Below are 15550 nucleotides of genomic sequence, written 5' to 3' on the forward strand. Positions count from 1 at the left end.
ATGCGCGCGACCTTCAACAATTTGCCCTTGTTTCCATGTTTCGCCCTTGAGTGACGTGTATCGCTGCCAGTGGTGCCACTGCCGAGGTTGTTGCTCTGGCTGTTGACATCAGCCGTGGCACTGGCGCCATCTTGGCTCCTTTGAAGTACGGGAGTTAGGTCTACCTTTCCCATGCCTTTGTGCCTGATTCTCTCACCGGCAGTTTTCCAGCCTTGCGATCTTGTACACTGGTCCCGCGAAATTTCGATGCCGTCCACCTCTACACACATAGCGGTAGTCTTCTTAGGTCAATGCTCACTTGCGTAATCACCGATGGTTCGATGTTCCGCTGGCTGCTTCACCGAGGCTCTGGCAAGGCCTACCGCTCCCCCTGCCAAGGCCGAGGTCGACGTTAGGCCCAGCGGTGGACGCTCCTCTCGGAATACAAAATCCTCTAAAGTCGGAAAAAGCAGTCCCCTACCTCAAATTTTTTGTTCCCGGTGGTCCACATAATTTCATCCATCCGGTCGATGCACTTTCATTAAAGTGGGACTCAAAAAAGCGGCAGTTTAAAGAAAAAACACGGAGCCCAGGTGAGATGCATCCGCTCGCTCCGCCTTGTCCAATGAGAGTAACAAGTGAAATGCACCCGGCAGGGACACCATAACTTACAACTACTCAATAACATGAGTGGTACAGCGGCCCGCGGCATCATAGAGCACATCAACGAAGCCTGGGAGAGCTCACGGTTGCTGAAGGGATGGAAGGACGCCGATGTCCGCTTCATTCCAAAGCCCGCCAAGGCCCTCACGATAGACAATATGCGGCCCATCTCTCTCACGTCCTGCGTGGGGAAGGTGATGGAGCGCATGGTCCTTCGCCGGCTGCAGAAGCACCTCGAACAAATGGATCAGATGCTGGAGATGATGTACGGCTTCAGGCAACATCTCAGCGCCCAAGACGTGCTGATCCAATTTCACGAACTGGTCGTCAAGCCCGCAACGAGGCACGCGCCGCGCGGGATACTCACCCTCGACCTGAAGGGAGCGTTTGACAACGTGTCCCACGCGAGCGTGTTGCCGTCTGAACATGACCAGGTGTGGCCGAAAGACATTCGGCTACAGAACAAATTTTCTGTCAAACCGAACGGCGACCATCAGGATAGGGGAGGAGAACTCGGACCGTCTCGAGCTCGGCGATAGGTGCACCCCTCAGGGGCGGTCTTGTCGCCCCTGCTCTTCAATCTGGCCCTCCTGCCCCTGCCCGATCAACACAAACTATCGAAGGCGTGGACCACGCGTTCTTACGCCGACGATATTAGGGTGTGGCCGACCTGAGCCGCGTCCGATGCCTGGACGGAGGAAACCTTGCAGCTGTCGGCAATGACCGTGTACGAGTACGCAAAGTCGTGCGGACTGGGCTGCGCTCCCCAGAAATGAGAGCTGCTCATGATCCAACAGGAAAAATCCAAGACCTAGCTGCCGCCGAACGTGATCATCACCATCGAAGGAACGGTCATCAAGCCAACACAGCAGATTACGGTTCTCGGCCTACAACTTCAGAGCGACGGGAAGGCACACGCCGCCGTCAAAAAGATCAAGGCTACCACAGAACAGATACTTAGTATGCTTAGCAGGATATCTAACAGAAACCGAGTCCTTAAAGAGGTTGATGCCATGCGCCAAGTACGCGCGTTCGTCGTGTCGCGGGTTACCTACTCCACCCCGCATCTCCAGTTGACGAAGGCGAATAGGGACACTCTAAACAAGATGCTTCGTAAGGCAACGAAGGAAGCACTGGGCATGCCAATATAGTCGTCCACGCAAAGACTGCTAGACATGAGCGCCCAAAACACAGGGAAGGAGCTCATCGATGCCCACTTCAGTGAATCCGGCTCAGTCACACGGAACATAGACGAGCCGTCCTACGCAAGATAGGATGGCAGATCGAGCCAGTACTGATCAAGGAGGCCCTTCCGGAGGACTGGAAGACGACCATTCAGACCAAACCCCTTCCGCGGAACATGACGCCGGACAAGAACGACGAGTGGCGCACCGCGCGGGCCAAAGCCATAGCCCGGAAGCTGGAAGAGAACCCCAGGGTCCTCTCATCATCATCAACATCATCAGCCTTACTACACCCACTGCAGGGCAAAGGCCTCTCCCATGTTTCTCCAATTAACCCTATCCTTTTCCAGCTGCATCCACCCTTTGCCTGCAAACTTCCTAATCTCATCCGCCCACCTAACCTTCTGCCGCCCTCTGCTCCGCTTACTTTCTCTTGGAATCCACTCCGTTACCCTTAAGGACCAGCGGTTATCTTCCCTTCGCATTACATGCCCTGCCCAAGCCCATTTCTTTCTCTTGATTTCTACTAGGATGTCTTTAACCCGTGTTTGTTCCCTCACCCACTCTGCCCGCTTCCGATCTCTTAACGTTACACCTATCATTTTTCTTTCCATGGCTCGCTGCGTTGTCCTTAACTTAAGCTGAACTCTTCGTTAGCCTCCACGTTTCAAGCCCGTAGGTGAGTACCGGTAAGATTATGCTGTTGTACACTTTCCTCTTGAGGGAAATTGGTAAACTGCCACTCATGATCTCCGAGAGTTTGCCAAATGCGCTCCACCCCATTCTTATCCTTCTAGTTATCTTCCTCTCATGATCCGGATCAGCTGTCAGTACCTGCCCTAAGTAGGCGTATTCCGTCACAATTTCTAGGCTCTCGCTGCCAATTGTGAACTGTTGTTCCCTTGCTAGGCTGTTGAACATTACCTTGGTTTTCAGCATGTTAAATTTTAGACCCATCGATCTGCTCTGCCTGTCTAACTCATTGCTCATGATTTGCAGTTTACCTCCTGAGTGACTCAGCAAGGCAATGTCATCAGCAAATTGCAGATTATTTAGGTATTCTCCACTTATTCTTATTCCCAACTGTTCCCAATTCAGGCCTCGAAATACCTCCTGTAAACATGCGGTGAAAAGCATTGGCGAGATCGTGTCTCCTTGCCCGACGCCCTTCCTTATTGGAATTTTATTGCTGACTTTATAGGGGACTATTGTAGCTGTGCAGTTGCTATATATATATATCTTCCAGTATTTTGACTTAAGGCTCTTCTACCCCCTGAGGGTCCTCTATGCGTACGCTTCGCTCCGAAAACACAGTGACTGTGCAGTGGTGGCGGTTACGTCAAAAGACAGGCTGATCGTCAGCGCGTCCCTGAAGACAACAGACCCCGCAGTTGCAGGAGAAGCGGCTGTGCCCCTCGCACTCGCACAGCCGAGTGTTGACACCGTGGTCACTGACTCAAAGACAGCCTACGGAAGCTTCCGCAGGGGGTAATCTTCTCCGCGGCCCGAGCCATTCTGTCCAAGTGGAATCCTCCGGGGAGTACCATAGATGTCGTGTAGGTCCCGGCTCACTCGCAGGTACCAGGCAATATCATCGCCGACTACCATGCCCGAGAAAGGTCAATCTGGGCTGAGCATGAGCGGGTAGAGCTACCGCATCCGGTCAGCAGCGTTCGGGAAATTACCCGAATGTACCGCGAGGGAAGGAGCTCACTGCCAGAACCGCACCCCAAACTCACCGGGAACCACAGACGGTCCTGCGTCGAGCGCAGGTGGGATCGATTGAGCATCCCGTACTGATGAACCGCAGGTACCCTGCGGAACACGATATGCTCTGTTCCTTTTGCAAACGAGAAAAGCGCACCCTGCCGCACATCGTGGCAGAGTACACAAGACTCAAGACCCCCTTTTCCTCTTCCCGCCAACACCCCCAATCTCCAACCCCTTGAGCGATGGGAGACACTAGACAGTTTTAGCTGTGCGTTCGCAACGGCTTAGCGTACGCAAGGAGATTGCGGGGACGGTAGTGCGCATGCGCAGAATGCAAGCCCAAGCCTTGCGTCTTGCGTGCGTACGCTAGCCAGCGGACTTTGCGTTGCAGCGCTTGCGTGGCTTGCGTACGCTAATGTTGACAAGATGGCGTTGCCCTGCTCGCCCGCTTCGGAATAAATACATGTCGCCGCTGGATTATCCGACGCAATAGCTCGCTCAAATGGTAGCGGTTCGCTTTTATCGCACCTACTCTTGCACACACGTAGCGGTATAAGCGATAACTAGCCCCTGTTTTTCAGATAATTTGTCGATTTTCAAGCTTCTAGGCGTAACTGAATGCAGTGTGTTTTCTCTGTAGCAACGACACTTGGCGAAGCAGTTTTCTAGCTTTTTTGCCAGTTCTTAGTTTTTCTACGGTTTACATAGTTTTTTTCTTGGAACAAAAATGCTCCCAATGCACTCACACTAGTTATCAGTAATCAAGAATAAAATTTTCTTCAACCGAGCGTTGATGTGTTTTGACGTCTTATCACTAGATGGCGCTACGTGCGCCTGAGGGACGCTACCGCTCGGCAAGCTAAAACTATACTTTGGAGCAGACAGCGAAACGCACCCAGCGCCGCAGCGTTTTGCGTAAGCAAGCACTTGCGTACGCACAGCTAAAACTGACTATTGTTATCCAGCCCCGCCCTACCGATCCAGCTCGAACTGACGGACAGTGGCCCGAAGCTGCTGGAAACGTATGCGTCCCGTAAAAAGGGAACCACCCCGTCTGCTGCCTGCGTGCACCACAGATTTATTTCGGGCTTAATAAAGGTTGATTCATCATCATAAGCACCGCGGCAGTGAGAGCGCTCTTGAGGTGTCCTCCGAGAATGAGAATTACTGCGGCCGTCATTTCTTCATATCCGTTTTTTACACGCTGCCCAGAGAGCGTTGATTTCCTCTCTCTGTCTGCTCTCAATCTTTGAGGCAGCTATAAATTATATTTTGCCCTCAGTGCATCGCATTCTAGCTATCGCCGCCCTAACGAATGCTCCTGTCCTCAGTCATTTATAAGTCCAGCATGCGGTCATGCGAATGGAAGCCGGATGGGTTCTTTTTTCCCGCCAATTACCGCAGCTGCCGCAAAAAGGAAAACGCAGTGCGTGTCACTGCGAACACAGCGCGAATGTAAAACATGGCTGGTGTTTGGCATTGCTAACCACAAAATATTGTGTGAAAACATGCTTTTTTGCAGATGGACACCACCGCCACATAGCCAAAAGTGCAATTAAGGAAGGCAGGTATAAACTTTATTCATGAACCAAGTAAGAGAATGCGTCAGGGTTGGTTTGGTTGGCTTGGTTCTTAATCCTGGATGGCGGCCATCAGTCAATGAATTCAGGTGACATTCTCCGCCAATTCCACCAGCCTCTTCTGTGCGGCCGGCTTGAGCTAGAGACCGCGATCTCCGATTCTTCTATGTCTGCGAGGTTCCATCGAGGTTAAAGTGTTCACTGACCCGGGGGGCCAGTTATATACCTTTCCTTTTCTCTAAATCTATGAAGTCTACAGTGTTGTGGGTGCCAATGAACTGAATGAATGCCGGCGGGCTATAGCTGAAAAAATGAAAAAGTTTTTCAGGGAAGGGAGTGGCGCAGTAACGGTCTCAAATATCTCGAAGGACACTCAAATCGCGCTGTAAGATAAAGAATAGAGGATGAAGTGAAAGAAGAAAGGTGCCGCAATAGACGGCGACAGATAATTTCGACCGCCTTGGGATCTATAACATGCAGCAACATCGCACAGCGCACGACCGCCTTCTGCGTTTCGCCTACATCGAAACACAGGCGTTATTGCTCCAGTGCCGCGTTTGTGCCACAGCGTTGTCAGCGGCGATACATGCAGCGCACATTATTTCTCTGTTACTACCGCCACGTACATCAAAGCGCGATTGAGACGCCCGCTGATCCCGGAAATCAGTTATGCGCCAGTCCTTTTCTCTAAGTCAACGGAGTCTACAATGTTGTCAACGCCAACGCCAATGAACGCCGGCGTCCTGTTGCTGCAGTCCTCCAGTTTTTTTTGTAACCTCCTTGGTCCAGACCCGTCCGCCTGCATCGCTGTCGTCTCTCTGTCACCACGCAGTCTCAATGAGGAGGTTAAGTAGGGGCGCTGGTGCGATCGGCCGGCTGCGCCGGCAGCCGCTGCTAGAAGCAAAACGTCGGGGAAGTGCAGTCGCAGAGGCCCTGAGAGAACCGCCTCTAGCGGGCGAAGAAAAAATGGATTCCCACACACTCACGTGCACATTCCACCTTCTGCTCGCGGTCTGCGATTTGGTAGCGTTCCCGGCGCTCTCCACGGACTCCACGGAATGCTTGCGTTAAGTAAATTAGTCTAGCAAACAGTGTTGTTTTATTAGCAGTGAAATAACGTTGGTTTTTGCAAAAGAAAGGCGCATAACTGGCTTAGTGCACAAGAGTCATTGGAAGCTTTACCAACTTTGGAAGTTCTGAAATTTTTAAAAGCGTTATCTCTTATTCATCACGTTTCGAGATTTCGTGGGGTCTGCTAGCACCCTGAGATCACAGCGCCATCTTTGGCAGTAACTAGAAAACAGAAATACTTGCATTGTGACTTGTAACACCATCTACAATATTATTGTAGAGACATCCACCTGCGGCACGCCAATGATGACGTCACGGTCCAATGTGGTGGATAGAGTTGGAACTATGTGAGTATGACCTCATGAGACCAAATGCTGGCATAGTTTCGGTTTCTGGAATGTAAGATGGCGGCCATTAAAATTGGTTGTGCCCACCCCTTAAAAAATCCTATAACGGGAGGAAAACTTCCGTTACGGGATCGCTACATATGTATACATTGGTTTCGCTATATATACTGCGACAAGAGGCACCCATCTGGGGAGAGTTGTGTATTGAACTTTGTAGGCAAATACAACCCTATGGGTTGTGATATAGAAATAAAATAACGATTAAATAATAGGTACACATCGTGTACATGCAAATACTAATTGAAGCGTTACCATAACGCACCGCAAGCCGAATTCTAGGCCCACGTTGACCCCCCAAAACAAGCAAATTTCGTTTGGACGTATCTTGAAGGGGTGTAACTTGACAACTTCGTAGAGTAAACCAAACAGCTAACGCTCGCTAATTCAACGTCTTCCAGACGGTGAGTGCCGTTTTTTTTTCAGTCGCCCTGAATCCCCGGCTACGTCAAAGCCTTCTAGCCCGATAGGATTGCCACCATCGGCATGAGACACTTTTCGATGGGACAAAATTCACACGCCAAACAAGAAAACACCGCAAGGGTTAGTCATTTCACCAACACTCAACTTAGATATTACAGGCCTAGCTCAAAAACTAGAGAATATTGAAGGCATCAGGCACGCCATGTATGCCCACGACATTACAGTCTGGACAAATACGCGCTCCCTCAGAGAGAAGGAAGACAGGCTACGCGAAGCGGGCCCCTGTTGTAGAGCAATACCTAGGAGAAATACGACTCGTATGCTGGACCATCGGAGCTGCTGTGAGTCTGGAGAGGCAAGCAAAGCCGAACCTTCACCAGTGAGGACCTGAAACTCAAGGTCTGCAAGGCCTACACTGGAAAAGACAATACCAATCTTGGGCATGTCGCTTCAATCCAATAAACACAGTACTCACACACTCACCCTGCTCAAAGCAACACAAGTCACCCGCATGATCACCCGCATCACCAACAGGCAATACGCATGCGCGAAGAGGACAAACTAAGACTAGTCAGAAACTTGGTCGTAAGGGGAATCACGTACAACCTTTCCTACCAGTGCCTCAACAAGAGCGAAATACAACAATGAAGATGCACTGCTACGCAAAGCGTATAAGATAGCACTCCGACTGCTGCGCACCACGTCTACAAAAACACTCGTGGCCCCGGGACTTTAAAACACCTTCGAGGAGCTACGCGAGTTGCAGCTTGACTCGCAAAAACTTAGGCTGCTGCAGACAACGACTGGAAGAGCGCTCTTAAGGTTATACGGATACCGCGAGCAGATGCGAGAAATGACGAGGACGAAAACGATCCCCGACGAGCTTCGCAAATCTCTAAAGGTAGAGCCGATACCATGAAACATGTAACCCAACCTCCACCGAGGCAGGAGAGAAGCGAGGTTCGAATTTATCTTGAAAATATAAGCTCCTCACATCAAGACTGTGTATACAGACGCGTCATCGAGAGGAGGAGACACTAAAATTGCAGCGGATATGGTGGTCGATTCGTCTCTACGAGAAATGACCAGCGCGTCTGCGACACTTCACAGTGGCAGAGACCGAGGAAGTAGCCGTTGCTCTAGCGTGGGCGGCAGGCTATACAAACGGGTGGTCGCTAACAAAACTCAGAGACTCTCAAACAGCCTGCCGAAAATACATGAATGGCAGGATAGGTGGTCACGCGCTCCGTATACTCCTCGCAGCGAGCGACAGAATTAAAAACCACTTAGGAAATTACAAGACAACACACAAAATCATGTTGCTACCGGGACACACGGGGCTGGCAGGGAACCAAGAGGCCGACGGGATAGCTCGAGGATACCACTACTTTTCATGCATCCGACAAGACCGCGGAACTCGTGCCAGCACCCATTGAATACTCGGCCATACTACAAAACTATACAGGCAGAAGACTCCTATATCTCTCGCCGCACAAATCTCTCAACTGAGAGGAAGCTGTCACTTGGAGACAATTACAGTCAGGTTCTTACCAAGCCTACATATAATAAACAAAATGCACTCTACGTTATACGCGTACAAATGTCCCTGGTGCGACGGAAAACCCGACTTGATCATATCACATGAGCCTGTCAAAACAGAAGGACGTGGCTACCAAAATATTGCCGCCGACAAACGTAGCGCGACTCAGAAGGGGCTTCATAATCGAACATAAAAGTAGGCCAGCCGTGCGCACCGGAGCGGAAGCGTCGTCTTCCTCGTCATGCCAAGTCATGCCGCTTGGCCGCATGGCGGCACTCGCAGAGTGTGAGCAGTTTGGTATTGCCCCCCTCCTTTCAAGAAGCTTCGCCTCGATGCCTCCGGCCAAGGGAAAAACCAGTATGCAGGCACCGAAAGTGCAAAAGCGCGTTGGGCCTCGGTACTGAATATGAACCCCAGCAGGGGCTAACGGGCGTCATAGTGTTTCATGCGCGACTCGTGGACGACTTCAGACTTGGCCGGTCGAGAAGAGCGGACAGCTCCTTGGGAGGACACGTCCTAGTTCACCTCGCTCAGTTGACGTCGTAGCACCTCCTAGGGGCCTAAGTAGCGGCGAAGAGGCTTTTCAAAGCGCCCGCGCAAACTTATAGGCTCCATACGCAGGCGTGCTCGCCGGGTAGTAAATCACGTACCTGTAGAAGAGGTTGTAACGCCGGACGTCAGTATTGTGCTTGTGTTGAATCCGGTGTCCAGCAAGGTGGCGAGCAGCTTCCGCGTCACGAAGGAAATGGTCAGCACCCGTGATAGGCGAGGGGGTACAATCTGGGAGCGGCATGGCGTCCAGCATGGTCAGAGCGTCACGGCCATGCACCAAGCGGAACGGAGTGAACGCATCGTTTCTTGTAGGCCGGTGTTCTACGCAAACGTGTTGTAAGGGATTATTTCGTTCCCGTTCCGATGGTCAGCTTCGGCATACATAGACAACATATCTGCAATGGTGTTGTTGAGCCTCTCAATCAGCCCATTGGTTTTAGGATGGTAAACAGTCGTTTTTTATGACTGGTGCCAACTGAGACGCAGGACCTCATGTGTAAGAGACGACGTAAATGCGGTTCCCCGGTGAGTGTCTACAACCGCGGGGGCGGAGTGCCGCAGCACAATGTGGTGAACAAAGAATTGTGCGATTTAAGCCGTGGTGCCATGGGGAAAAGCCATGGTTTCACAGTAGCGGCTGAGGTAGTCCATGGTGACAACAATATACATGTTGCCAATGAAGGACATTGGGAATGGGCCTAGTAGGTCCATGGCGACTTGTTGAAATGGGATTTCCGGTGGATCAATTGGCTTCAGATTGCCGGCCTGCTTTATCGGCGGTGTCTTCAGTCGTTGACACTCACGACAGCTTCTAACTAGCGTTGGACAACCTCAGCAAGCCGAGGCCAGTAGTTCTTGTCGCAGAAGCGTCCCAATGTTCGGGGAAACAAGAGGTGGCCAGAAAAAAGGTCGTCGTAGCATGCAGCGAGAACTTCCTGACGAAGCGTGGTTGGGAGAATGGGAGAAACAAAACGAGGTTGGGAGGTTGGGAGAAACAAAACGACGAAAGTCCGCGCGAGAAGAGTCGGGGCGGAGACGGAGCGGTTCCTTCGAGGTATTCGGTTAGTGGCAGCAGTTCGCAGTCGGCCCTCTGGTGGCGGGCAAGGTCGGATGTGATGACAGCGCCGCGGAAAGCAGAATCATCGTCGGACTCATCCGGTGGGCACGGAAGACGAACGCGGGAGAAAGAGCCAGCATCGTTATGCTTCTGATCTGACTTATACAAGATGGTGACATCGAACTCTTGCAGACGAAGGCTCCACCGTGCAAGCCGCCTCGATAGAACTATCAGGTTCGCAAGCAAACTCAAGGAGGGATGATTGCTTACGACTCGAAAAGGGCGGCCATACATGTTGTGGGGTTGAATTGCGGGAGATAAATACGTTCTCCCCACTTCACCGCGGCTCACACTGTTCAAAGCCTCCACACCCAACCTGTGATAGTGTGCGCTACCGAGCGCTCGCCGACCAAGGAGGGCCTTACTCTGAGGGAACAAAGGAACGACACACTGGCTAACACAAACAGGCATTTATTGCTACAGCAACAATAACGCCAGCTAGCAACAAGGTACGCTAATGAATCGAGTTCGTCCGACTCACCAGCAAGGTTCCGAGCGAATGTTCGCCCACGCTAGGGCAAAGCATACTCTGAAGGCCAGACGGGACGAGATATGGGAGCCAGTCTTCCCGCTGCTTTCTCGCCCCACTGCGAAGAGGGGAGCCGCGTGTGAAATGTCCGCTCGCGCAGAGGATCCGAGCCAAAGAGCTCATCCTCTCTCCCGCGCGCGAGCTCAAGCCGCCTCTCGCGCTGCGACGCTGGCGCAATCTCTTGGTAGGTAACGTAAATAACCAGGAAATATGCCCCTCCTCGAGGCGAGGCTGCTGCAGACGGTGCATCGCGGGAAAGCAAACAACAAGGGGAGGCTGCGGGCAGCCCCACATCCAGCCAACCTTAAATAGACCCTCGCGCCTGAAAGTGCATGCTATGGAGCAGTCTCCTGGTCTTCATGCACTTGAGGCATGTCTTTGACCGGAGGTCACGCCGAAAGCGTCCACGCAGACTTCCGCGGTTTTCCGAACGTGGCATGAAGGTCTACGTTGGGACGACTCGCATGGTCCGCGGACTCCGTGTCTGCAGGCCCGCGAAGAGAAGGCCAGTTGAATACTGCAGGCCAGGTGTCCTCAGTAGTCGACACGGCATCAGCAGCCGAAGATGACTGCTTACTGGTCTCGCCTCAGCTGCCCCGGATGGATGTGGCGAACAGAATACAGGTCGCTCCGTCGCAGCAGGTGGTACTGAGGCGCTGTGCAGTGGTCAGCAATCCTGGGTGGCTCCACCGGATCTGAACAATGCCGAAACGCTCTCGGTGTGTCTTTAACGTAGGTCACGGGAGGAGAAACGGCGTCCGCAAAAGCCTCGTGGTACAATGCCTAACTCTTAGAAAAACGTGTCGGACGGCTGTGCAAATGCAATGTTCGAGTGAACAAAGCCCTTTCTCGAGCTGAACGAGTCTGCTCAGTTCTTGCGAGGTTACAAGAAAAAGTTGGTGAGCAGCTAAGTGCACGCCCTCTCGACAACATGGTCCGGTGGTCGTGCCTCTTCTGACATGGTGCAGGCAGCTCCGAAAAGCATTAGGCTGGACTACCATTGACAAGGACTGTGAACAAAACAAACACCCGAGACGGGTTACGTGCGCGCAGTCGCGAGGAGACATCATCTTTGTTGGGTGGTCCTACCCCGCTCACTGCACAAAGCAGCTTCTGAGCGGTCGGCGCCCACCGTATCGGACGGTGTCGGAGCGCCCGGTGCCGAGCTGCAATTCCAGCGAGCTCGTAGCGGCACCCGTGGCCCCAGGCCACCCGGATCCCGGAGCCGCGACTCCCAGAGTCGAAAAAGAGACAGCAGAGAAAAATATAGAGAAACGCGGGCCACCCACGCGTCTTCTGTACTCAGTAGCTTCGGACTCAGCAACTCGGCGGGCGCTAGACCTCGCGCTCTGTCGATGCGGACCAAGTGGTTCTGGTGAAGGAACTGCAGGAAAAACTTGACGAAAAACGTGCTGAGCATGTCGAAAAGTTCAAACATCCCGCAGCGCAAAACACCTCGCACCCAAGAAAGCATGCAGCTGGTCTTAGCGATCAAAATTCACTCTAGGCTTAGCATTTCAAATCCGGACAAAGAACGTTCGTCGAACTGAACAGACAGTCGTCCAATGTTGCAAGAGTAGGCCCAACGGCAGGCTGCCAGATGTGGGGTAGAATTGGGGGAGATAAATAAGTTATCCCCACTTAACCGCGGTTGAGACAGATCAAAGCCGCCAGACCTCACATCGTTATCGCGTACGCTACCGAGCGCTCCCCGATCACGGCGGGCCTTGCTCTGATGGAACATAGGAGCGACACACTGGCTGACACAAACAAGCATTGATTGTTTCAGCAACGATAACGGCAGCTAGCAACAAAATACGCTAAAGAATCAAGGTCGTCTGACTCACCAGCAAGGCTACGATCGAATGGTCGCCCACGCTAGGGCAAGGGATATTTCGAAGGCTGTACGGGACCAAATAAGGAAGCCAGTCATCCCGCCGCTGTCTGGCCTCGTTGGCGAAGATCGGAGCCGCGTGCGGAACGTCCGCTCATGCCGACGATCCCTGCCGAAGAGCCTCATCCTCTCTCGCGTGCGCGAGCTCAAGCCGTCTCTCGCGCTGCAACGCTGGCACCATCTCTTGTTAGTTAAGGTAACTAACCAGGGAATGTGCCCCTCCTCTAGGCAAGGATGCTGCAGGCGGTGGCGCAGGAAAGCAAACCTCAAGGGGAGGCTGTGTGGCAGTCCCCACAAGGTGCGGAAGAAATCCGCCTCTGCCCATACAGGAGGATGGGCTTAAGAGGATTTCCGCCGGGCGCACCTCGACCGCGGTAATGTGAGAAACCGCGGGACATTGAACAGTACTTACCGATCACGTGCTGCCCTCGACACTGCCACTACGTCAGTCTTGGTCGCCGTCTGCAAGACGTTGTGCTTCGCCCAGTCGAGCATCATCCTCTGGCCAATTCAGAGGCACGTCTGCCACCGGGAAAACTGAAGACGGCATCCTCCGGGGGTAGGACCGCCGCTGCCGCAGCGAGTGAACAGCCTCCATCCGAAGATTTAATGCGACGACCCGAGTGCTGACGACCTCACCCGCCGAATTCAAAGACGATCTCATCGGCGACCCCACCGACGCAGATGGCATCCTCCGAGGGTAGGACCGCCGCTGCCGCAGCGAGTGAACAGCCTCCATTCGACGATTTAATGCGACGACCCGAGTGCTGACGACCTCACCCGCCGAATTCTAAGACGATCTCATCGGCGACCCCACCGACGCAGATGGCATCCTCCGAGGGTAGGACCGCCGCTGCCGCAGCGAGTGAACAGCCTCTATTCGACGATTTAATGCGACGACCCGAGTGCTGACGACCTCACCCGCCGAATTCAAAGACGATCTCATCGGCGACCCCACCGACGCAGATGGCATCCTCCGAGGGTAGGACCGCCGCTGCCGCAGCGAGTGAACAGCCTCCATTCGACGATTTAATGCGACGACCCGAGTGCTGACGACCTCACCCGCCGAATTCTAAGACGATCTCATCGGCGACCCCACCGACGCAGATGGCATCCTCCGAGGGTAGGACCGCCGCTGCCGCAGCGAGTGAACAGCCTCTATTCGACGATTTAATGCGACGACCCGAGTGCTGACGACCTCACCCGCCGAATTCAAAGACGATCTCATCGGCGACCCCACCGACGCAGATGGCATCCTCCGAGGGTAGGACCGCCGCTGCCGCAGCGAGTGAACAGCCTCCATTCGACGATTTAATGCGACGACCCGAGTGCTGACGACCTCACCCGCCGAATTCTAAGACGATCTCATCGGCGACCCCACCGACGCAGATGGCATCCTCCGAGGGTAGGACCGCCGCTGCCGCAGCGAGTGAACAGCCTCTATTCGACGATTTAATGCGACGACCCGAGTGCTGACGACCTCACCCGCCGAATTCAAAGACGATCTCATCGGCGACCCCACCGACGCAGATGGCATCCTCCGAGGGTAGGACCGCCGCTGCCGCAGCGAGTGAACAGCCTCCATTCGACGATTTAATGCGACGACCCGAGTGCTGACGACCTCACCCGCCGAATTCTAAGACGATCTCATCGGCGACCCCACCGACGCAGATGGCATCCTCCGAGGGTAGGACCGCCGCTGCCGCAGCGAGTGAACAGCCTCCATTCGACGATTTAATGCGACGACCCGAGTGCTGACGACCTCACCCGCCGAATTCAAAGACGATCTCATCGGCGACCCCACCGACGCAGATGGCGTCCTCCGAGGGTAGGACCGCCGCTTCCGCAGCGAGTGAACAGCCTCCATCCGACGATTTAATGCGACGACCCGAGTGCTGACGACCTCACCCGCCGAATTCAAAGACGATCTCATCGGTGACCCCACCGACGCAGATGGCATCTTCCGAGGGTAGGACCGCCGCTGCCGCAGCGAGTGAACAGCCTCCATCCGACTATATAATGCGACGACCCGACTGCTGACGACCTCACCCGCCGAATTCAAAGACGATCTCATCGGCGACCCCACCGACGCAGATGACATCCTCCGAGGGTAGGACCGCCGCTGCCGCAGCGAGTGAACAGCCTCCATCCGACGATTTAATGCGACGACCCGAGTGCTGACGACCTCACCCGCCGAATTCAAAGATGATCTCATCGGCGACAACACCGACGCAGATGGCATCCTCCGAAGGTAGGACCGCCGCTGCTGCAGCGAGTGAACAGCCTCCATCCGACGATTTGATGCGACGACCCGAGTGCTGACGACCTCAGCCGCCGAATTCAAAGACGATCTCATCGGCGACCCCACCGACGCCGACGGCATCCTCCGAGGGTAGGACCGCCACTGCCGCAGCGAGTGAACAGCCTCCATCCGACGATTTAATGCGACGACCCGAGTGCTGACGACCTCACCCGCCGAATTTGAAGACGATCTCATCGGCGACCCCACCGACGCAGATGGCATCCTCCGAGGGTAGGACCGCCGCTGCCGCAGCGAGTGAACAGCCTCCATCCGACGATTTAATGCGACGACAAGAGTGCTGACGACCTCATCCGCCGAATTCAAAGACGATCTCATCGGCGACCCCACCGACGCCCACATCGACTACCTCATTGACGACTACAGCGACGAGCTCAACCTTGACGTCACCGAAAACTTCACCGACGAGTTGTAAAACAATGGTTTCCGCCGCCAAAATTCTATTTGCAGCCGGCAGCTGTGGAGTGACAGCACTCGACGATACCGGAGTCGACTTTTCTGTTATGAGCAGCTAGGTTGACACGTCCCTCAGAAAGTTTCCAACACCTTTGTCTTGGCCGCAGATATGCACAGCTGGTTGCCAT

At 53.7% G+C, this 15550-nt stretch overlaps 1 pseudogene; it reads right to left on the reverse strand.

Annotated features, from left to right (window-relative positions):
* Window positions 1-1282: 1282 nt before the first annotated feature.
* The window catches only part of LOC144129625 (uncharacterized), a 122694-nt pseudogene continuing 108426 nt past the window's right edge, over window positions 1283-15550 (reverse strand).

This window comes from Amblyomma americanum, chromosome 1, assembly GCF_052857255.1.
Source record: "Amblyomma americanum isolate KBUSLIRL-KWMA chromosome 1, ASM5285725v1, whole genome shotgun sequence".
Classification (NCBI taxonomy): domain Eukaryota; kingdom Metazoa; phylum Arthropoda; class Arachnida; order Ixodida; family Ixodidae; genus Amblyomma; species Amblyomma americanum.